At 37.1% G+C, this 25,998-nt stretch overlaps 1 protein-coding gene and 1 pseudogene across 1 annotated transcript in view; both read right to left on the reverse strand.

The window, feature by feature from the left end:
* The window catches only part of LOC127118073 (cold and drought-regulated protein CORA), an 87,999-nt gene that overhangs the window by 2,052 nt on the left and 59,949 nt on the right, over positions 1 to 25,998 (reverse strand). The gene's annotated exons all lie outside the window — the stretch shown is intronic.
* Positions 9,608 to 12,036, reverse strand: LOC127121898 (serine carboxypeptidase-like 40; annotated as a pseudogene).

Genomic DNA, 25,998 nt, shown 5'->3' on the forward strand with positions numbered 1-25,998 from the left:
AAACTTCACCACAATCTGAGCAACATGAAGTTCAAACTTTATAAGCTACGTCAAAACTTATGGCATTTACAGGTGTCTCCAACACATTTTCTTCAAAACTCTCAATTAAGCTTCAAGAAAACAATTTTTTGTTATGGAATCAATGAGTTAAGGCTGTAATTTTTGTTATGTGTAAGACCCTAATTTTGACCATAAGATCCCTCATGGCATCATGTTATTGCACAAGTGCATTGCCTCAAGGATCATGGCATTTTTGGGCTCCTTAACCCTAGGGTTGGGACTTGTTTGAGTGTTTTGAGACCCCCAGGCATGCTTGTATTATATGTTATTGCTTTTCTTATTTGATTACTAACCAAAAGCACAAAAATATGTCACTAACTCTTTTTGTTTTGAAGCTCAAGTGATCACGTGCTCCACAATGCTCCTAGGAGGCTCCTAAGCCCAATGCAATGGCTAGATGAAGATGAGAAAAAGCATAACAATGGTCCACAAAGTTTCTAATCATCATATATGTCTCCCAAGTATCTCAATTTGCCAATTTGATCAAGATACCCCAAAGAGCTTGAAGATTGTTTCCCAAGGAAACCCTAATTTCACTGTGCTTTGACTGTGCCTTGCCCATGAAGCAATCTCAATCTCTGATCAAATTTAATCAAGGTAAGTTATTTCATTAATCATTTTATGCATATATGAGCCAATTTTAGGCCCCTCAATCATTTATTCATCAAGATTGGAAGTTTGGCCTTGAAAAGTTGACCAGTCAAGTCATCTGACTAAGTTGAGGATCAATGAGATATAATTTTTGATGTTTTTGTCAAATGAAGATGACCCCAAAATAAACAATGTTCCTAAGAACCATATGAACAACTTTCATGTTCATCAAAAATCCATTTGAAACTTGGAAGGTCATCATTCATTTAAAAACATTATAGGTCATTTTGACTGAAACCCTAATTTTGGGTCAACTTGTCAAGGGCATAACTTCCTTAATTTTTATGATTTTGAGGTAAGACCAACGACATTGGAAATATTGAGATGTATATTTAAAATGTTATGTTGGACAAAATTTCATAATCCTAAAGAAAATACATGTGATATTGCAAAACATTATAGGTCATCTTTGACCTAATTCATTGAATTTGAAAAAGTATCCAACTTCAAATACACATAACTTTGTCATAAAAAATCCGAATGATGCAAAATTTGAGTCTAGATTGACTAAATTGAAAAGATATACAACTTTGATGTTGGAGATTTTCTAATTTGAAGTTTTTATCATGAGGACAGAGGGGTTTGATTAAGCTTGCTTTTGGGTTAATTTTTCAAAGTGATTTGAATATGGTTTATACTTGAATTTTCCAAGCCAGTTTTGATCAATTTGCACATGCCAAATGATTTTTTTTCCCAACATGACTTTTGTTCCTTATTTTAATAGCTTTCTAACCATTACTCACAATAGTCCTTGGAATCTACCATTTGTGAGTTTCAAATTTATTTTCATTTAGGTGCATTTTGGATATTTTTGTGTTATAGCTTGGTATGCAAGCAGTTCCCATCCAATGTGCACGTCCAAATGCCTTATATGTGAACTCAACAAGTTGCTTAAGCCATCCATGGGCCTCTCACACGTCCACAAAGGCCCATGCAATCCAAAATTCAAATCCCATGCACATGAACAAAGTGTGTGATCAGCCACATTCAGCTATAAATAAACACCTCATGAGCTTCATTTCACAACCTTTTGGAGATCCCAAGTGCTGCAGAATTGATACCATAGCCCTCACTAAAGGAATCAATCACTTTCTTCAATATTTTCGAGCTTGAAATTCAGCAACATTAACTGAGTTTTAAAGCCAGATTCCTTAGCCAATCACTTCCCATGCATTCATAGATCAAGAATGAGCAAAGATCTTAGGGAATTCGTGGCCAGAAGTTCATCAATTCAAAGGTATATTCTCAAACTTTTTGGATCTGAAACTCCTAATCCAATGTAGATTTCTTGCGTTTTGGTGGTTCTCTGAAGTCCTCATACTTGAGGCAAGCTATTGATGCATTCAATTTTTCATTTCATGAACAATCCGTGTGGACACCATGATTTTCTCCTTCATCTTTCTCTCAATATAGGAAGCATGAAGGAAATCCAATGGTACAGGGATGATCTACATCACAAGAGCTTTATTTCCATGTCCTTATTTTTCATTTTCATTGAGATTTGTTTTCTGCAACTTTTGGCCGGAGTTTATGTGTCTGGCCGGAGAAGACGGTGGTTTCCACCACCACCACCACCACGTGTTTTTACCAGGGCCATTGGATCTTGCTCCCACGATCTAATCTCACGCATCCTTTTTAATTACTTATTTTAATTCATGATGTGGTGCGGTTGACTCAAGTGTATTGTGTGTCCTCAGATTCAAGTCATCCACAAGTGCCACGTCAATTAATGAACTAGATCATGTGGTTCAGGCTTTTTCGCTTATTTCATTTTCTTTTTATTTTATGTTAATTCATTTCATTTTCATTAATTCATTACATTTGAAGTCATAAAAATATGAGACCAACTCCAAAAAAATTCATGAAAAATCTAGTTTCATATTTTGATTTTTAATTATTCTTGTGACTTCATTTCATATTTTTTATGAATTACTTGGTTTTTAATGATTTTAATTTATTTTAAAATACTTTCTGACTTTTAAAAAATACAAAAATATTTTCATAGCATTTATGGATCATGATAAGTCAATGAAAAATAGTCTCAACAATTTCTTGATTGTTTTGAGATTATTTGAGATTTTAATTCATATTATGCTATTTTTAATTGTTTTTAATTGGTTTTAATTACTTTCTGATTTCAAAAATTTATGAGAAAATTAGTCAAAGTTTGTTTGACTATGTTGAACCTATGAGAATTTAATTGGACTTTTTGAAGTTGCGTTGAATTGAATTTGAGGTTCCATTTGGTTTGTTTATTTTTTATTTGTATTTTCTTTTAATTCAAAAAAATATTATTGGCTTCTTGACTTGTTATATTCATTTCTCTTCTTTTTAGTGTTGATTGAGGTTGATTTGATTCAACTTTGATCAATTAGGATTGTTTGTTGACTTCTCCCTTTCATCTTCATCCTTTTCTTTCAATCAATGGCCAATGAGTTAAAGTCTTGAGGTTGGTCTTGACAAATAAGAAGTTTAACCTTCTTTGATCCAAACATAACTCAACTTGATCCATAATCAAGTGAGTTATTTTGTGTCAAAGATAGGTTACTTCTTGGTTAAGCAAATAACCAAAAGTCAATACAAGGCCCTTCCCCTTTTGTTTGGCATGACAAGTTTATGGAGCTTGACTTACTAGTCATGACCTCAAATTTGTGTTCTTTTCTTATATTCTTATTGACCGGCCTCAGATAGGTGTGACTACTATATTAGTCCATTTACGATTGCTTAACATAGCGCTACATTGTCTTATGACAAGCTAACATAACCTTAATAACTACTAACTTTAATTTGAGCTTTTAAATTTTTGTCATTTACTTTTAATGTCATATATTTCTTGCTCATTATTCATCTTGATTTTCTCTTTGCTCATTTGAGCACATATTTTATGTTTATGTCACTTTTCTTTTGCTCATTTGAGCCCATTATTGTATATAAATATATTGCTATTTTGTGTTGTTTTGTGTTTGTTTTGATATGAACCAAAATGCAAAAGGAGAAAGGACTTAGAATTAGGATTTACCCATGCTTAAAGGAGTTCAAGAGAAACTAGGCCTCATGCATTTAGAATGCAAAATATGTTGAAGAGCAACTAGGCCTCATGCCTTTAGAATGCTAAAATTCAAAGTTGATCTCAAAGGACTTCTCCTCAAACTTATTCTTTGTCCATTCCCTTTATTGTGTTGTGAGCTTTTTGATGTGTGCTTTTGTGTGATAGGGATCCCATCTTAAAGTTGTGAAAAGAGGACCATTGTCATGAGTAGCCAAGTTAAGAGCCAAGCCAAATGGAGATCCTAGGAGCTTGAATTCAAATATTTGATTGCTTGTTTTGTGTGCTAAATCCAAAGGAAAGGAGCATCTTGAGTCATCTCTATGACTCCAAGAAAAGGAACTCCAAGGGTTATCTTTCCCCTCTTATCTTTGTATGCTTTAGGAATAACCCTTCTCTCTTCTCCCCACTCTAACCAAGCCAAAAATCATTTTCAAAACTCTGACTTTATTTCAAATTACAAACCTAGGCCTTAGGCCTTTGACTTTTCAAAACCATTTTTCATAAATACTCATTTGTAAATAAACTTTAATCCAACTTTGACCTCATTTTGTAAATAAATTTTACTTGTAAATATAACCCATTTCAAGTTGTTTTTGTGGTTCCAATGACCACTTGTTTCACTCTTTTCAAAAACATTAGTCATAGGTTTGAGTTATCATAGTGGTTGATTTAAATCTCACCTCATCCTTAGTGTTGGATTATAAGCCTTCCATGCTTATTATAGGGTTAACCTCTCACTAGCATGTTGAAGCCTTCCTCACATGGTGGATTGTTGGTTTAGGTTGAGTTTTATCCCTTTGATAACAAAAGACCTTAAGGCTTTTGATTAAAATCAAATCACCAATCTTTGAGATTTTTACCCCGAACTACGAGGTTTTGATCCTCCTTTGTGATGGTACGTAGGCAATGAGTTCATCCATTCAAACAACAAAATTTGTAAATGTAATCTATTCTCTTCTGATCCCTCCAATCTTTTCCACAAATCTTTTCACAAATACCAACCTACAACACATATTTGCAAAAAGAGGTTCCCTTAGAGTACTAAGGATGTTTTGGGTGCGTAAAACCTTCCCATTTCATAACCAACCCCCTTACCTAGATCTCTGACATTTTTTTTAGTTTTTGATTTGAAAAACTTCTTACTTGGCTTTTGTTCGCTTTTTTAGCCTTTCCTTTGGATAAATAAAAGTGTGGTGGCGACTCGAATTGTATGTTGACTTTTGGTTTAGCCAATAAACCTAAAGGTAACGAAAACTCCTAGAGGACTCTCATGAAAACATACATATGAGGTATGAGATAAAGTATACAAACATTACAATGCTTAGATGAAGGCCCATGTTCATCAACTTTGTGTAGAGTTAAAGATGAGGAAGATCAGAACCAAGACAATTTCAAAATTTGTGTTTCAAATTAGATCTATTGGAAACTCACTCATGGCTATTAGGGATCCAATCTCTGAGTGTGATCAGATTGATTTCATACTTTAGGGACTACCTGAAGAGTACAATCCTTCCATCATGATGGTAATTGTCAAGACTGATCCAATAGACATCTATGATATTTAAGGCCTATGGTATATTCAAAAAATTCAACTTGAGAAATATCGTCAAGAACTTGTTGCACCTAGTGCCACGACCAATTTTGTTCAAGCTAGTGGTAACACTCAGTCTACTAGACATGCTAACTCATGAGGTCTAAGTCATTACTCTCGTTACATATGAAAACCTACTCGAGGAAGAGGTTGAGGCAGGTAAACATACACCACTATTGTCCAACATGTCATTTTTGTAACAACTATAAGCATGTAATGATGGATTGTTGGCACATGTTTAATGATATTTTGAGCCTACAACAACCAAGTCTCAGACTCAAGACTCTACATCCAACAACACAAATAATGCTCGAGAAGGAAACAAGAGTTAAAACACATCAACATCACCAACCAATGTGTACCTAGATCATCACGACCAGCTGCAAATACCACAAGGACTGGAACCTCAAGCATGATTTGTTGATTAATGTGCATCCCACCATATAACTTCTAACAATTCAAATTTGCAATATATTAAGTCATGTGTTTGACCAAATAATTTAGTTACTGGCAATGGTTATAGCATAGAAGTTCAATCAATAGGAAAGACAAATTTCCAGTTTAATTTTATGTCAAATTCTTACTTAAAGTTATTTGATATGTTGCATGTGCCAAAAATAACTAGAAATCTCATATCAGTTTCAAGGTTGCAAAAGATAACCAAGTCTATTTTGAGTAACTTGCACTACTCCAAAAAAACACGTTTTACATTGGATGCAAAAGGGATTTTACCTCGGTTACTCAAGCGAGGTAACAAAGGGTGGCATAAAAACATGCCACCTAACACCTTGGTTTGGGAATAATCGAGGGGATAATTGAAATGACCATTGGTTCAATCTGATAGATAACATTTTTTTATTTTCAAAATTATGTAGTGCGCACCACATAACTCTCAATTTTACTTAATAACCAAGGGGAAAAGGCCAATATTTAACGCGATTTGATATAATAACCGGGAGGTATAGCCTATTTATTTCTCATTTATAATTTATTTAAAATCTCATTTTGACTTCCATGCATCATATTTTTACACAGAAACTACAAATTTTTTGATAAAATCAGATCATTTTATTTTGGGTTAAATATACGGTACCCCCTGCAATGATAGCGAGTTTCGGAAAAAACGCCTGTAAAAATTTGGGTTTTTTAGGGCCAAATTCAAAAACGGCCATTAAATCCATCAAAGAGACGATTCGAAGCTCGCCATTGAAGCATCACAAAGCACGAAAACAAGTTGTGGTCCCAATAAGCATTTGTTTGTCATCGAAGACGAAGCACAAAGACGCCATTGAAGCTTCCAATGTTTGAGGTTAATTTTTTCAAACTCTCTTCCAATGTATGAGCTTTTTTATGTATTGAATGTCAAACATTAAAACTTTTTACCAACCCCTTTCACAGAACATGCAATAGTTTAATGTTATTTTTCACCATGGAGGTCAATTTCTAATGGTAAAGGAGAACGACATGATATACAGAGGTGGTGTGTGTCGCACCTCGAAAAATGGGGATACGACCTAAGCGAAGCGCAATCGCACGCTCGCAATGATGGACTGAACAGAGTCGCCACCGAACTTTATTTATTCCTAAAAAGGAAAGGGAAAATATCGATAAAACCCAATACAAAACGATAATGATTATGGTCGTCGCAACCAAATCAGGGTTCGGGAGTCGATTACGCAAGAGGAAGGTATTAGCACCCATCACGTCTGTTGTACTCAACGGGAACCATTAGGTTAGTTGTGTGCGTTAGTGTTAGTTTGAAATGTTAGGCTTTTCAAGTTATTAGGTGGGAAAGAAAGAAAGGGTGAGAGGAGAATATTTTTGGATTTTTAACGAATGACTAAACCTAAGTTTTTTATTATTGGGCCTGACAAGATTTACAAATCCTACTCCTACGTATCTCAACAGAGAAATCAAGGCTTACATAGTTCTGGGTAGAAAAATGTTTGTTTGTGGGTCGATTTTAGCGAAAGCTACTTTGTGTCAAATCGACGAAAACATTGTTGGACTACCCAAAACAGGTGGAAAAACATTGCCTTGCATTGTTTTGAAACAAAGTACCTTTTCGTTTGAGAAAAGGTTTGAAGGAGTCAATCGCACGGCGGCGAGAAAAGAGTTTGATTGGTTGGATGTATTTTGAGTGATGGCGAGAACTTGGATGAGCGAGATATCCATCTCGAATCCTAGTCTCAGGAGCGCATGGTATACACCATGTTCCATTTCCATCTTATTGACAAAAGTGTTTAGTAAAAATTAAGTATTTTTAGGTTTGATTGAGAAAGGGGTTTGAAGAAACCTCATTGACAATTTTAAACGATGGCGAGAGCTAGGATAGGCGAGGCATCCGCCTCGAATCTTAATCTCAGGAGTGCACGGTATACACCATGTTCCATTTCCATCTTTATTGAAAAAGTGTTAAGGTAGGAATTAAGTATTTTTTTTAGTTTTGTTGTGAAAATGACTTGACATTGGATCAAGCATTTGATGAGCGATTGAGGAATTTGAATGAGTGTTTAAGAGAAATAGAATAGATAAATTTGGATGATGGCAAGAGCTAGGATAGGTGAGACATCCATCTCGAATCCTAGTCTCAGGAGTGCGCGGTATACACCACGTTCCATTTCCATCTTTATTGAAAAGGTCTTGAATATGAATTAATATATCTTTGAGTTTTTGATTATGAAAAATGGCTTGACATTGGATCAAGCGTTTGATAAAGTTTTGAAATAAATGGAATAGAATGGGAGGAAGAAATGGATTTGATTCGTTTATTGAGAAAAATACTCGACGTTGGATCGAGTCATTATTTTTGATCTTTTGGAAATGGTTGATTTTATTCTTGTGTTAGTAGCTAACTAAACAGTCAAACAAATAAAGAAATGAAAAGTAGTAAAATTATTACACATCGGGGGAGTGGGAGTATATTTTGTCAAATGGGGATTCAAAGTACTGGAATAATTAAATCGGGCCCAAACAATAAATAATGCAATGTATGAGTGTAAGTCCAAGAGAACTGGCTCATTGTAAGAAAGCTCAAGAGTAAGCTATGTGAGGTTGATGGCGATGCTTAAAAGCAATCGACTTACAAGGGTATGGAAATGGGCTCGACATTGAATCGAGAATTAGGTGATTTATATTTTTAAAGCGGTTTTGAATGGATGATGAAATTAAAGGAAACCAAACTTGTGTTATTAAGTGATAATGAAACTACGAGTGTAGGAGAAATCATAATAAAACATAAACAAGAGAATTAAAAAAAAACTAAGAAAATGGAATGTTGAAGAACCAAAATAACACACATGGGTATCGAACCCAGGACTAAGGGTGATATGAACTAACTCCATCTCCACCTGGCCATAAGTTGTTTGTTGTTAGGCTACCAACGACCAAATACATAAACAAGAACCAAAAATAAAAATAATGAAAATAAATAAATAAAATAAACTAAATATGAGATGGGTCTGGGACGAAAGAAAGCCCAACAAAAATGGTGAGAGGGATCCCAAAGATCAACCCTAGCCGCCTGGCTGTTGGGTGGGAATAAAACACATTAATACCAACAGACAAAAGTTAATGAAAGGTTGCATGGAAAAACCAACTGTCATTAAGTTTTAAATGGGTTTTAATTGCCTGTTTTGAAAAATAAATAAAAGAAAAGGAAGTGAGAGAAAGTGTAGCAAAACCCAGAACACTCGTTCGTCTTCCTCACGAAGACCAGCTCCCACTCCCTCAATCTCACTCGTCTTCATTCAATCTCTCAACCTCTCGCACCAACCTCTCGCAATACCCTACTCTCACTCTAAATGCAAAAACCATGGCTTCAAAAGAAAATCAAACAAGAACGCTCACCTTCAGAGGTGATTTGGCGGCGATGGTGATGCTTGGATCTTCCTTTCTTCGCCTCAAAGTTTTTTTTAAAGATTTTTCCTATTTCGTTGTTGTCTCCTTCTCTCTAGGGTTTTTTCGTTTCTATCTCCTTTTTCTCTTTTCTAGGGTTTTTTCCGCCGTTATCTCCTTTTTTCTGAATCGTGGTCGCTCCTCTTTTTATACTCAGCTTGCTAGGGTTTCAGATTCGGCTTATGGAGATCAAAAGGGCATCTCTTGGAAGTGCTTTAAGGTGCTCAGTTTTGTCTGTCTCGCTTGATACTTAATCTGGAAAAGGTAATACAATTCATACACTTTCTTTCCTTGAATTCGTCTTGATTCTCTTTTGGGTTGCTTGAGGAATTTTTACCGCTTTGCTAATTTATTTGTTTTTACTGCAGTGAAAATTCTTGCAACTTTGAGGTTTCTGTTGCAACTTTCCTTGTAGCTATGAGATTAATCGAACTCCTGGTGATTAAATCATGGACCATGGTCATTGCTTCTTCGGTGTTACTAGCTCGCTTTTGATTAACAGCCTCTCTTTTTAATAACTGAATTTCACTAAGCAACGCTTCTTTGTCGAAGGTCTGAGATTTGGAAAATGTATTTTCAGGTTCAGTCCAACCTAGTGATTCCAAAGCACCAGCCAACTCAGGGTCCATCAAATCCTCGTCGATCACTTCTAAATTACCATCAAGATTATCAGTAATGCCCAAGAGATTATCAAAATCAAAATCATGCTCACAATCATGCAGATTTGAAAATTCTTTATCATCATCCATGCCACATATTAATGCTGTCAGCTCATCATCAAAATCTTCAGCATCACCAAGGAGTTCTTGTTCTTCCTGTTGTTTTTTCTAAGATTTTAGCTCTTTCTAATTCTTCTTTAGCTTTTGCAGGTTTACCCTTGCGCTTCAGCGCTAGAGCCCTCCTTTTCAAGGCAACAACCTCAGACTTGTCGATCATGCTGCCCTTTTCTTCACCTGTTTTTGCAAAGGTTTTTCCAATTAATGATGAGAGTTCACCCTCCAAGCTCAAATTTTCTGATTTTTTATCTTCCTTGTGTAGGTCCAATTCAGACCATCCCAGTTCTCTAAGTTCTAAAGTAAGATCGTCCTATTCGCATGTGTTAACATAATTCGACCTAGTTCAAGTAGCAGTGTTAATTGATGCAAAATGTTGGCCATGTTGCAGGATGTTGCTGGTGATTGCAGGTATCGGTTGTGGTCGGAGAGGCAGACATTTTGGCATCCTGGTTTTCAATCCTGGAAGCCCTTGCAGCAAGAAGCATAACAGGCAACCATTGAGCTTGGTAACAATGAAACTATCATGAACAAGACCCACTTTCAAACAGTGTGAGTGCAACTGTGAAATTGATAATTCACTGAAAAAAATCCACCTTTCCATAAGCTATTCATCTTAATGATACAGTGGTTGTAGTAACATGTCTCGTTTCTCTGTTGCTATTCTCCATTTCTTTCTCTAGTTCTTTGCTTTCAACATTGTTGCATTGTGAACTGGAAGGTTTGGCGATGGAATGATGCAGGCTTGTCTTGCATGACTACTTAAAGCATGGTTTCATTCAATATGTAATTTATTCTTGAACATGGTTTTGAATTTTCTGGTTATGCTTTGCAGGGTGGGTGAAAGAAGATGGCTGAATTTGTTGTGGTAGTGGTGAAATTGTAACAGGTTTTACCACATTTGCATTGGAACCTTGACTCAAGATTTCCACAGCAGGTTGAGCCATGGGAGTCGCTGGTGAAAAACTGAGCTTGCAATTGACTCCACTGATTGATGACTCCAAACTTGATTTTTTTAGAGAAATATACTGGAGCAACAACAACAGCAAGAAGAATTTGAGCCAACGGTGAAGAAATCAGCAACTGAATTGAATTGCATTCAGTGGTGAGATTATATGATGACGAGAAATCGCAAACTTTGTTGACATCATAAGCTACTTTGTCTGAGATGATCGCATGAGTATCAAGAAAATCATACATTCCTGCTGAGTCTGTAGTATCATGGATCACTGCATTTGTTATCAAGATTTCCTTTGGGGTTAATGATTGTCTTATTTGCCTTTTTATTATGATAGAGGATGGTATGTGCAAATTGAGGAACATAATGTACAACATAGCTCTCTCCAGAAATATAAAAATCTCTATTTCTATATTCTGGAAATCTTTCCAACCAATTTACCAAAAATAAATAGCTATCTTTAGCTGTTTTCTTGTCTCCATTGCTAATATATTCTGTTGATTTGTTTGAGTAAGAAAATCTTACTCCAATTGGAGACTCCAAGAACAAAACATTTGCAGCATAATTCCATGAGTATCTGTTTTGGTGCAGTGTTTTGCCATCACTGTTTACTCTAAAAGGTCCCGATTCTTGCATTGTTCCATAAGCTAGAGATGAACATCCAGGACCTCCATTGAGCCAAAGAAGAAGTGGAAGTGTTTCTTTAGACTGATGAGCTTCAACACAGTAATAGTAAAACGCACTACCACTCAATTTATCCAATGTAACATACCCTCCAAATTGAAAGAATTTCACAAAGGGTTGACCAGGAAGCCTTTTGATTCTATCATTCTCTTTGACACCCTTTTGAGAATCAACAACGACATCAATGTCCTACACAATCTCTTGTACTTCAAATTCACTCTTATCAATTCTGAATTTTCTATGTATTTTGCTTTGTGAAGACTGTCAAGAGCTTCAACTTGTTTGTTTTTTCGTGGATTTCAATCACAAAGTGTGAGAAAATAATGAGAAAGGATAGAAGAAGAGAAGTTTTCATTGCTTTACTCATTGTGTTTTTCTTCAACGGTGTTTTGGTGGACCTTAGAACTTCCCGATGTTTGGGTGATGGGATACTTTATCCACATGCCATGTAAATGGGTGAATGACGTAATTGAAATATGAATGAGTATGTGTATGGATGAATGGAAGTTTTTCCAATGTGAATGAAAAAATGTGAATGCAAATTTGAACATGATATATAGAAATATGAGATGGAATATAGATGGAATCTCCTTGAATTAAGATTGAAAGGGAAAATGATGTTCCATGAGAGAGACAAAACATGGATTGAATTTAGACATGAGAATGACATTCCAACTAATTCTATCAAAATGTACCAAACATATAAAGCCAAATAGAGAGGTAAAAATCTAATAGTCATGGAATGGCAAGTAGTGGCAATGTCTAAACAACTAGTATAGGTGGTGTTGAAAAGTATATCTTCGGAAAATATTTTTATATCGTATCCACAGAGATTGGGTAATATTACCGCCGTTCTATAATTCAAATGTTATAAGTTTAGAAAGTAACATGGTTATTTTGTTTGGAAAAATATTTTGTGAGTGAATGTTAACAAAAACTATGAAATGGTTTTAGTCAAATATAAAAACTTGGCAAGATTGGAGTTCACTATTTCAAATGTTTATGATTCCTTATGATAAATAAATAGATTCAATATTATTGATGATGTTCAAGTATCCTCTCAAAGTCATTTATGTCTAAATGATATCGTGATAATCACAATATTGATCCTTAGACGATCTCTCCACCTAACTATCAATATAACAATCTTTAATGTTTAATACCAAAGAAGAGTAATGAATAAATCTATCTCTACAACTTATTCACTACTTGAAAATCTGTTTTATGTCTAAACTCAAGTAATCTCTCTCGACAACTACTCAAATCTGGTTTTCAAAGTAGAGCAAAAACAGTATTCAATACATCAACAATCTTTATCAAATATATAAGTCAAAGTGAATACATAAACAGATGAGAATAGCTACTACCTCCAATCTTGACAAAAGGGAGTTTAGCTCCTCATCATCATTGTTACAAAGCAGAAAGTTCAAATAGAAAAACTCTGTTTTTTTCTCTCTTCCAAAAACTCTCAAGAACAATGTGTGAATGATAATAGTCTATTTCTCCATGCCCTAGATTAATGTATTTTGTCTCTAACAAAAAAGGTTCACATTTCCCTAATTAGACATTGTCATCTAAAGCAGAAAAGCAATTCCCAGGCAGACATCAAAATGGCAATAAACTTTTCCTGCAGAACAGCACTTTTGACCCTCAGTCAGCTTGCTGGATTCGCAGCCTTCGCGCCGCGAAGGCAGTTCGCGGCGCGAACTGTTGCTTCTCCAGCTTCCTTGTTTGGCAAGCTTCCTCCAAGATGTGGTATTGCAATCCAAAGCCTTCTTATCCCAGAAATTCTACAAAACTAACAAAAATGTGAAATAACTATTCAAAACAAAATAAATTAAACCTAATTGCATTTATACAAAATAGTGAGAATAAAAGTGTGTAATAACATCAAAACTTGGTAAAAGGGACCAATAAAATGATATAAAAAGTAGTACTAATTGGTCCCTAACAACTCTCCCCAACTTAGCATTTTGTTTGTCCCTAAACAAAAGTTTCCACCCTCACAACCAAGACAATAACACAAAAGATTGGAACAAGGATTTACCAAGGACATTCAAATGGTTCAACAATGTTTGGCAATTTTTCTCAGTCCACCTATCTTAATTCTAGACAAAACATGAATAAGGAAAATGGTTGAGTGCAAAAATCATTCCAATGGAATTCAAAACCATATATGTCAAAATTGAATCAAACTTACACACATATCATAATAATGATGAATAACATGAAGGATTACTTTCACTTATCCAAGCAATTAAATCAACAACAACTCAAATCATGCGGTTATCATAACAAATACCAAATCATGTGAAAATTGAGAATCAAAAGGTCTTTCAAAGGTTGTAATGTGGCTTAGGTTACAAGAAAGGATATGATTAAGAGAATTTAAAAAGTTGCCTATCCTAAGGGAGCATTCCCAAACATTCAACTCTGCACAATTTCCTTTTCCTTGGTCCCTATCTTTTTTTTTTTTTTTTTTTTTTTTTTTTTTCAACTCCACACAACCATGAGCATTTTCTTTGCTTTTCTTTTTCTAATCTTTTTTCTATGCTCTATGGTTTCAAGGTTATTTTCTTTTTCTTGTAAATTTTCAAATTTTCACCCTTTTATAACAATTCACTTTTCCAAGTTTCTAATCAACTTTTCACTTTACTCTCCCCAACTTTAGATTCCAAAACCAAATTTATTCAATAATGCTCCCTACTTAGACATAAGCAAAAGGCAAAATTTTCAACAACTCGATTTAAGGTTTCAATTGACACGAAAGAAATTAGGATTCATTTATTCCACAATTTTCAATTGATTTTTCAATGATCAATAAAATGAATCCTAAATTAAGCTCAAAGGGGTTTAACTAAGGATTATTCCTCACAAGGTTAGTTGATTCAAACTTTTTGGTCAAGTGGTTTTTCTCACAAACAATGCCTCTATCATTTTCAAAAAATTTACACACAAATAGCTTGATGCATGATTTAGCATGATAAGAATGAGTTAAAATAATGCTCGGTTTCCCTCTTTTTAGTGTACAATGGAAAGCTTCCTCACAAATGGTTAAGTCCTATTTTGATTCAAAGATGACATACATTTCTATGAGTTTATGGAATGGAATTTGCACAAACCATCAAACTACTCATGTTAAGTCTAGAAAGCGATAAAGTGTACCTTGAAATGCCGACACTAATTCTTATCATCACCACTCGAAGTGTCCTATGCTTCTTTCTTTGCGATCATTTCTCGGTTGCTTAAAGCTTAACTTAAGAATAAGAACAATTAAACAAAAATGTTGGTAAACCACAATTTGATCAAAACACACTTAAATCTCAACTAGCATTCATGCAATTGTCAAAATACTAACAAAAATAAAGTGCCAAAATAAAGTTATGGTGAACTAGAGCCACCCAAAGTACATCAAAAATTCTCAAAAACAAAAACAGAAATAGTACAAAGAAACTCAGAAATACAACAACTTCCCACTTCTCCGCATTCTCAATCCTCCTCTTCTTCGTCACCACCTACATTTCCAAGAACATCCTCCATCTCCTCATTTGGGTAAGCACTGCCTCCTACACCCCCCATAAAATTTGGCCTGCCCTCAGGCCAATTTGCATAAGCTGCATATTCCGCTTGCGAAGGAAAAGTGCGTGCCTCTGGTGCCAGAAACGTGTTCTGGAACTGCTGCTGCATAGCATCGAAAAGAAATGATTGAGACCTCCTGGAGGCCTCAAAGCTCTCGCAACAATAGTTGGCAAACGCCATCTGATCAAAGCCTGGGGTAGTGTGAGGTTGAGGTTGAGGTCGGGGTCTGGCTCGGGCTCTGGATGAAGAAGTACCGGGTGCATCAGTCTTATCATTTGGGTTATGCAGGAACCTGTTCAGGTATGAATCATTGATCACGCTGGTGATCGAGAAGTGTACTTCCTCAGGGATGGGAACATTTGCCTTACGGCACAGTCCCATGATAAGGCCTGGATAAGCTAGCACACCAGCTTTGCCCCCGAAATTGGTTCCGCTTAACACTATCTTTCTCAATTCGCCTGCAATGAGGGCTGCAACATCCACAGACTTTCCGACCATGATGCAGTACAATAGACACCCTACGTCCATAGGAATTGTGGTGGTGTGGCTTCTTGGTCGGATATTAGACAACAGTAGCACCAAAAAAGCCCTAGCTTCCAAATTGAAATTTTCCCTTTTCCACAATTTCGGATGTCCTTGATCATTCAGTTCATAAGATTTTCCGCTGAGACATAGGGTAGCATTGACCGCTTCCAGATTCCACCTGTTAGCTGCCTCCATGGTACTGTACTCACAACGCTCACCCTCTCCGAGAGTTAAGGGATTACCCAGATAAGAATTAATGTCATCCCTTCCAAAGGAAACGATCTTGCCCCTTACCCTGGATCGGTAAATGAAAGCCGTACCCTCCTCGCGATGCATAGCATTCGCATAAAATTCTCGAACAATGTCGTAGTTGATTGCGGCTTCCGGTTCGCATAACTTCATCCACTTTCGTTGCTCAAAAGCCGCAACCACGCTATGATACACCCCGGTTGGAGCTAGCCGAATAAACCTCTCAGGCAAAATGGTTCTCTTGACGAGGCTCTCAAATCGTGCCTCGTGTTCATCACTAATGAACTTCCTGAATGAACGTGCTTGAGGAGGTGCCATGGTTTTAGTTCTTTTGGACATCTTATGAATCGCTAACGCTTGCCAAAAGATGAAGATTTTGAACAATTGAAACGCAAGAATCTTAAGATTTGGTGGGATTTTGAGAGTGGGGTGAAAGCGCGGCAAAGTGGTTTGAAATGAGGAATGTTTGAAATGAAAAAGAAATGACCTAAACAGAATTTAAGTGATTCTGTCACGCAAAGTTCGCGGGGCGAACAGTGTTCGCGGCGCGAACAGCAGAAAACAGAACCACTTAAAAATTTTCCATTCAGTTCGCGGCACGAATAGGAGGTCGCGGCGCGAACTGCAAAAAATAGAACCCACTCAAATTTATTCATTCAGTTCGCGGCGCGAACAGGAGGTCGCGGCGCGAACTGCAAAAAACAGAACTTAAAAATTCTAAAACTTTAACAGAGCTAAAAATCACAGAACAGAGAAAATTAAAATGCAAACTAACAACGTTGGGTTGCCTCCCAACCAGTGCTTTGTTTAACGTCGTTAAGAGCTCGACGGTACCTCGATTAGCCTGATCCAGATAATGACAGGACACACACATCACGGTTTATGTCACCGCTATGATAGACTTTCAGTCTTTGACCATTGACAGTCCAGCTTTCTTGAGACTTTGGGTCCTCTATCACAATGGCTTCATAATTCCGTACTTCCTTGACAACAAATGGTCCTGACCATTTTGACTTCAACTTACCCGGAAACAACTTCAACCTTGAGTTAAAGAGCAATACCATCTGTCCAACATGAAACTCCTTATGGCGGACCTTTCCATCATGGTGTGCCTTTACCTTTTCCTTGTACAGCTTATTAGAATGGTATGCATCGTTCCTTAATTCCTCCAATTCATGGAGTTGACCTTTCCTTCTTTCTCCAGCTAGAGTGGAGTCGAAATTCAAGAACTTAAGAGCCCATAATGCTCTATGCTCCATTTCCACTGGGAGATGACAAGTCTTCCCATACACCATTTGAAACGGAGTCAGCCCAATAGGTGTTTTGTAGGCAGTACGATACGCCCACAAAGCTTCATCCAGTTTTAAGGACCAATCTTTTCTTGAATTCGAGAATGTTTTCTCAAGGATCCGTTTGACTTCCCGGTTTGAAACCTCAGTTTGACCGTTCGCTTGTGGGTGGTAGGGAGTGGTCACCTTGTGCTTTACACCATAATGTTGCAGACTAAGGGTGTATTGCAGAAGTGTGAGCCTCCATCACTTACCAACACTCTAGGCACACCAAAACGTGAAAATATGTTCTTTAAAAATTTAATCACAGTTTTGGCATCGGCCTTAGGTGAGGCAATTGCTTCCACCCACTTCGAAACATAATCGACAGCTACTAGTATGTACTCATTTGAGAAAGAAGAGGGGAATGGGCCAACGAAGTCAATACCCCAACAATCAAAAACTTCCACTTCTAGCATGTTGGTTAGAGGCATTTCATCCCGTTTTCCTATTCCTCCACTCCGTTGGCAAGTATCACAACTCTTCGCATGTTCGTGCGCATCTTTGAATAAAGATGGCCAATAAAAACCCGATTGGAGTACTTTAGTAGCTGTTCTCAAACCACTATAGTGACCTCCATACGGAGAGTTGTGACAGTGCCAAAGAATGTCTCTTGACTCCTCAATTGTTACACACCTTCTCAAAATATTGTCTGCTCCTACTTTAAACAGATAGGGATCATCCCAAACATAATATTTTGCATCTGCTAAGAATTTCCTTCTTTGATTGCAAGTGAGGTCTTCCGGTGTTAAACCAGTTGCTTTGTAATTAGCAAAATCAGCAAACCAAGGCCTCACTTGAATCGCATAAAGTTTTTCATCTGGAAATTCTTCTCTCACCTCTTCTTCTTTGTTTGTAATTTCTACATTGACCAAACGAGACAAATGATCTGCCACCAAGTTCTCGGAACCTTTTTTATCCCGAATTTCTAGATCAAACTCTTGTAATAAAAGGATCCAACGAATAAGTCTTTGTTTTGAATCCGGCTTGGTAAGCAGATATTTTATCGCTGAGTGGTCAGTGTAGATTACAACTTTTGAACCAATCAAGTAAGCTCTAAATTTTTCCAATGCATATACTATGGCTAGTAATTCCTTTTCAGTTGTTGCATAATTAACTTGTGCATCATTCAACACCTTACTAGCATAGTGTATGGCATGGAAAACTTTATCGCTTCTTTGTCCTAACACCGCACCAACTGCATAATCGCTAGCATCACACATGAGCTCAAAATCAAGGTTCCAGTTTGGTGCTACGATTATTGGTGCAGTGACCAACTTTTCTTTCAAATCTAAGAAAGCTTTAAGACATGACTCATCAAAAAGAAAAGGCGTACCTTTGTTGAGCAAATTGCTCAATGGCTTTGCGATCTTTGAAAAATCTTGTATGAATCTCCGGTAGAAACCGGCATGTCCTAGAAAGCTTCTTATCCCTTTAATGTTAGTCGGAGGTGGAAGTTTCTCAATAACCTCCACCTTGGCCTTGTCCACCTCTAGCCCTTCAGAAGAAATCTTGTGACTAAGTACTATACCCTCAGTGACCATAAAATTGCATTTTTCCCAGTTGAGCACTAGGTTGGTCTCCACGCATCTCCCCAGAACTACATCAAGGTGTTTTAAGCACAATTCAAAAGATGATCCATAAACAGAAAAATCGTCCATGAACACCTCAATGCATTCTTCTATCAAGTCTGAAAATATAGCTTGCATACACCGTTGAAATGTGGCCGGTGCATTACATAATCCAAAAGGCATTCTTCGGTAAGCAAAGATGCCAAAAGGACACGTAAAAGCTGTCTTCTCATGATCTGCCAGGTTTACTGAAATTTGATTATACCCCGAATATCCGTCCAAGAAACAGTAGAAATTTTTGCCGGCGAGCCGCTCCAACATTTGGTCCATGAAAGGTAGTGGGAAATGATCTTTCCTTGTGGCTTGGTTCAACCTTCTATAGTCGATGCACATCCTCCACCCGGTCACTGTTCTTGTCGGAATCAACTCATTTTTATCATTTTTAATCACCGTCATTCCGCCTTTCTTGGGGACCACTTGTACCGGACTCACCCATGCACTATCAAATATAGGATAAATCATTCCGGCTTCCAATAGTTTGACAACTTCTTTCCGGACCACCTCTTTCATTGATGGATTCAGACGCCTCTGAGGTTGCGCAACTGGTTTGAAATTTTCCTCCATCATGATCTTATGCATACAATAGGCCGGACTAATACCCTTCAGATCGGATAACACCCACCCTATTGCACCTTTGTTTTTTTTCAATACTTGAATCAACTTATCTTCCTCTTGCGTGGACAATGTGTTGCTTATAATCACTGGTTTAGTACACTCATCTCCAAGAAACACATACTTCAAGTGTGATGGGAGCATTTTCAACTCTAACTTTTGCTCTTCCGTTTTCTTCTTTGTATCCAAATCTTCCGTTAATTCTTCTTGATAAGCCAGCTCACCACAAGATTCTAGCTCATGCAACATTGCTTCAATCTCTCGTTCCTCATTGTCGGTTAACACGTTGTATGCTCCGATAAGGGATCTTTCTAGAGGATTAGAGATATGAATTTGGTTCGCGACCTCCACTACTTCCTCTTCAATTGCATCGATTCGGAAAGAATCATGCTTATCAGTTGGATGCTTCATAGCTTCGAAAAGATTAAAAGTCACCTCTTCATCTTGCACTCTCACCTTCATTAGCCCATCATCTATGTCGATCATCATCCGAGCTGTCTTCATAAAAGGTCTTCCAAGAATTAGGGGTACATCACGGTCCTCATCCATCTCTACTATTACAAAATCCACCGGAAACAAAAATTTGTCCACTTTCACAAGCATGTCTTGAGCGATTCCGTATGGTGAGGTGGTGGACTTGTCGGCTAGTTGTAGAGTCATTCTCGTCGATTTAATCTCAACATTCCCCAATCTTTTGACAATGGAGAGGGGGATTAAATTTATACTAGAGCCCAAGTCAATCAAACCATTTCCAACGTATGTGCTTCCAATGGTTACCGGTAGAACAACCCGGCCCGGGTCGGATTCCTTCCTTGGGAGAGTTTTTTGGATGATGGCGCTACACCGTGCATCAAGCAATATGGTCTCATCTTCCACATGTCGCCTTTTCTTGGTAAGAATGTCCTTCATGAACTTAGCATACCGTGGCATTTGTTCTAATGCATCAGCAAATGGAATGTTGATTTGGAGTTGCTTGAAGATGTCCATGAACCGTGCATAATGTCTAGCATTTTCCTTCCTTGATGGAGCATGTGGATAGGGTAGATATTGAGTTGGAATGACGCTCACCCCCTTCTCAGATTTCTTCTTCTTCTTTGATTCAGCATCTTTTTTCCTTTCTAAATCAGTCTGCTGATCAGTTGGCAAAACCTGCTCTTTTCGCGGCGCGAAGGTGGTTCGCGGCGCGAACTGAGCATTTCCAGAAGCATTTTCCCTTTCACCAACTATGTCTTTTTCTTCCAGCATCCCATCAGTGATGTTCTCTTCTACAATCTCTTCACCTTTTTCACTTACCAACTCTTTACCACTCCTCGTGACAATTGCTTTGCAATGCTCCTTTGGATTCGGTTGAGTGTTAGCAGAGAAAGAAGGCCCTGCGTTTTGTTCCGACAGTTGCTTCGCGAGTTGGCCTACTTGATTTTGCAGATTTTTAATTGCTGCTTCGTTACTCTTCTGATTTGCCATGGAAGCTTGCATGAATTGTTGAAGAGTGTCTTCTAGCTTGGAAGTTCCTCCTTGCGACTGCTGTCCTTGAGAGTTTGGATGTTGGTAAGGACTTTGCTGCTGAAAATTCTGATTGTTGAACCTTGAAGGTTGATAGCCTTGATTGTTTCTTGGTTGGTAGCCTTGATTGTTAGGCTGTTGTCTTTGATAGCCCTGATTTTGATTGTTCACATAACTCACTTCTTCTTGGGGTGGAGGACAAAAACCAGTAGGGTGATCCCCTTGACACAATTCGCAACATGCTACTTGATGCTGAACTTGAATCCCTTGAATCTCTTTTATTTGCTATGGAAGCTTGGCCATTTCTTGAGTGAGAAGCTCCACTTGTTGAGAGAGTAGCTTGTTTTGAGCAAGGATGGCATCATTGGTATTTAACTCAAGAACTCCCGGTTTACGTTGTGAAGGACTACGGTCATGTTGACTTTGACGATCATTGAGTGCCATCCGGTCAATAATAACGTTAGCTTCTTCCGCAGTCTTTGACATAAGAGAGCCACCCGCGATAGCATCCAAAAGTGTTCTGTGAGTTGATTGGAGCCCATTTAGAAAAATATGAATTTGAGTGAGCTCATCAAAACCATGACCCTTGCATTTTCTCAACATTGACTTGAATCTTTCCCAAGCTTCATTTAGAGACTCGTTGCTTCCTTGAGTGAATACCGCGATAGCCGTTTTGGCTTCCATGAATCGAGATTGAGGGAAATATCTTTCTAAGAACTTTTCTTCTAGCAAATTCCAATCCGTCATCACTCTTGCTGCTTGATCAAGGTACCACTCTTTTGCCTTTCCCACTAAGGAGTGTGGGAACGTCCTTTTGAATAATGCCTCTTCACCCGTCTCATCAATTCCCGTAGAACCCGCAATCTCATAAAATTTGATGAGATGGGTATACGGATCTTCATGATCCATTCCGGTGAATGGATTTGCATAGAGAAGTTGGAGGATTCCGGTCTTCATCTCTGTATTTCTTCCTCCACGGGCAAATTGAGCATTTCTTCTTGGACTATTAGCGGACATTTCGGTACGATTGTCGTCCGCCATGTTTCCGTCACAAGCCTCTACAACCACTTCTTCGATTGAGACAAGTGCGGAAGTAGATGCTTCTTCTCTCCGGTTCCTCTCTTCGGCTAGTTTCCTTCTCCTTCGTGTTTTGTTATTGAGCTTCCGAAGTGTTCTTTCAATTTCAGGATCGAATTGAAGTTGCTCCTCGATTACTTTTCCTCGCATACACTAGAATCTACAAAACTAACAAACCAAGTGAAACAAAAGAGGGATAGTAATAAATGTAACACAACTTAAAACAAAGAATTATTTCAATGCTTGTAATATCGACACCAATCCCCGGCAACGGCGCCAATTTGTTGAAAAGTATATCTTCGGCAAATATTTTTATATCGTATCCACAGAGATTGGGTAATATTACCGCCGTTCTATAATTCAAATGTTATAAGTTTAGAAATTAACAGGGTTGTTTTGTTTGGAAAAATATTTTGTGAGTGAATGTTAACAAAAACTATGAAATGGTTTTAGTCAAATATAAAAACTTGGCAAGATTGGAGTTCACTATTTCAAATGTTTATGATTCCTTATGATAAATAAATAGATTCAAGATTATTGATGATGTTCAAGTATCCTCTCAAAGTCATTTATGTCTAAATGATATCGTGATAATCACTATATTGATCCTTAGACGATCTCTCCACCTAACTATCAATATAGAAATCTTTAATGTTTAATACCAAAGAAGAGTAATGAATAAATCTATCTCTACAACTTATTCACTACTTGAAAATCTATTTTATGTCTAAACTCAAGTAATCTCTCTCGACAACTACTCAAATCTGGTTTTCAAAGTAGAGCAAAAACAGTATTCAATACATCAACAATCTTTATCAAATATATAAATCAAAGTGAATACATAAACAGATGAGAATAGCTACTACCTCCAATCTTGACAAAAGTGAGTTTAGCTCCTCATCATCATTGTTACAAAGCAGAAAGTTCAAATAGAAAAACTCTGTTTTTTTCTCTCTTCCAAAAACTCTCAAGAACAATGTGTGAATGATAATAGTCTATTTCTCCATGCCCTAGATTAATGTATTTTGTCTCTAACAAAAAAGGTTGACATTTCCCTAATTGGACATTGTCATCTAAAGCAGAAAAGCAATTCCCAGGCAGACATCAAAATGGCAATAAACTTTTCCTGCAGAACAGCACTTTTGACCCTCAGTCAGCTTGCTGGATTCGCAGCCTTCGCGCCGCGAAGGCAGTTCGCGGCGCGAACTGTTGCTTCTCCAGCTTCCTTGTTTGGCAAGCTTCCTCCAAGATGTGGTATTGCAATCCAAAGCCTTCTTATCCCTGAAATTCTACAAAACTAACAAAAATGTGAAATAACTATTCAAAACAAAATAAATTAAACCTAATTGCATTTATACAAAATAGTGAGAATAAAAGTGTGTAATAACATCAAAACTTGGTAAAAGGGACCAATAAAATGATATAAAAAGTAGTACTAATTGGTCCCTAACAGGTGGATAGATTCATGACCGGATGAAATGGTCATGAGGAGGAAAGAAAATGAATGATTGATGAAGAAAATTTTCAGGACCAAAATCAGGGTATAACAGTTGCCCCTATTTAAACATCTTCCACCAGAGGAAAATGAAACAACACTTTTCATCGGATCGTAGTGGGGGATGGTTAAATACTATGGAGACCCAGATTTTGATCCTGAAAAATGCAAATGTTATGATATGATATGCATGGGTGAAAGACTTTATTTTTTTGAATTTTATCTGTTAGGGTTACGGTGAACTTTCAACAGGAGATGTTGCGACAAACAATCCAATCTGTGAGGAGCTCTGATGGCCCACAGGGAAATAGACAAACAATGTACAGCCAATTCGCTGGGGATAACAATCCTGCTGGAGAGTCAGACACACAATGGGGAGTAATCAAAGTGAAAGTTGACAAACGACACTTAGAACATCAGATATTTTGATAGTAAGCTCACACATGACTTACTACAACTTGAATGTTTTGAGAAAATTTCCACAACAAGTTCATACATGACTTGACAACATTGGAACAAAAGGTTCAGCAACAGGTTCATAAATGACCTGGTAATACTGGAATGAAAGCTCAACAGCAGGTTCATACATGACCTGACAATGCTGGGGAATATCAAGAAGTTCTGACAGCAAGTTCAGACATGACCTAACAAACTCAGAAAAATTCAAAAAGAGTATATCAATAGGTTCATACATGACCTGATGACAAACTTGAACATTTTGAGAAAATTTCCACAACAAGTTCATACATGACTTGACGACACTGGAATAATCAAAGAGAAAGATTTTTCAAAACAGGTTCAGACATGACCTGGTAATACTGGAATAAAGGCTCAACAACAACGGGTTCATACATGACCTGACAATGCTGGGGAATACCAAGAACGGTTCTGACAGCAAGTTTAAACATGACTTAACAAACTCAGAAAAATTCAAAAAGAGTATATCAACAGGTTCATACATGACCTGATGACAAACATGGACATTTTGAGAAAATTTCCACAACAAGTTCATACATGACTTGACAATATTGGAATAATCAAAGAAAAAGATTCTTCCAAAACAGGTTCATACATGACCTGGTAATATTGGAATAAAGGATCAACAACAACGGGTTCATACATGACCTGACAATGTTGGGGAATACCAAGAACGATTCTGACAGCAAGTTCAAACATGACTTAACAAACTCAGAAAAATTAAAAAAGAGTATATCAACAGGTTCATACATGACCTGATGACAAACTTGGACATTTTGAGAAAATTTCCACAACAAGTTCATACATGACTTGATAATATTGGAATAATCAAAGAAAAAGATTCTTCCAAAACAGGTTCATACATGACCTGGTAATATTGGAATAAAGGATCAACAACAACGGGTTCATACATGACTTGACAATGTTGGGGAATACCAAGAACGGTTCTGACAACAAGTTCAAACATGACTTAACAAACTCAGAAAAATTCAAAAAGAGTATATCAACAGGTTCATACATGACCTGATGACAAACTTGGACATTTTGAGAAAATTTCCACAACAAGTTCATACATGACTTGATAATATTGGAATAATCAAAGAAAAAGATTCTTCCAAAATAGGTTCATACATGACCTGGTAATATTGGAATAAAGGATCAACAACAACAGGTTCATACATGACCTGACAATGCTGGGGAATACCAAGAACGGTTCTGGCAGCAAGTTCAAACATGACTTAACAAACTCAGAAAAATTCAAAAAGAGTATATCAACAGGTTCATACATGACCTGATGACAAACTTGGACATTTTGAGAAAATTTCCACAACAAGTTCATACATGACTTGACAATATTGAAATAATCAAAGAAAAAGATTCTTCCAAAACAGGTTCATACATGACCTGGTAATATTGGAATAAAGGATCAACAACAACGGGTTCATACATGACCTGACAATGCTGGGGAATACCAAGAACGATTTTGACAGCAAGTTCAAACATGACTTAACAAACTCAGAAAAACTAAAAAAGAGTATATCAACAGGTTCATACATGACCTGATGACAAACTTGGACATTTTGAGAAAATTTCCACAACAAGTTCATACATGACTCGATAATATTGGAATAATCAAAGAAAAAGATTCTTCCAAAATAGGTTCATACATGACCTGGTAATATTGGAATAAAGGCTCAACAGCAACGGGTTCATACATGACCTGACAATGCTGGGGAATATCAAGAACGGTTCTGACAGCAGGTTCAGACATGACCTAAAAATGTCAGAAAAATTCAAAAAGAGTATATCAACAAGTTCATACATGACCTGATGACAAACTTGAACACTTTGAGAAAATT

Source organism: Lathyrus oleraceus, chromosome 2, assembly GCF_024323335.1.
Source record: "Lathyrus oleraceus cultivar Zhongwan6 chromosome 2, CAAS_Psat_ZW6_1.0, whole genome shotgun sequence".
Taxonomy (NCBI): Eukaryota; Viridiplantae; Streptophyta; class Magnoliopsida; order Fabales; family Fabaceae; genus Lathyrus; species Lathyrus oleraceus.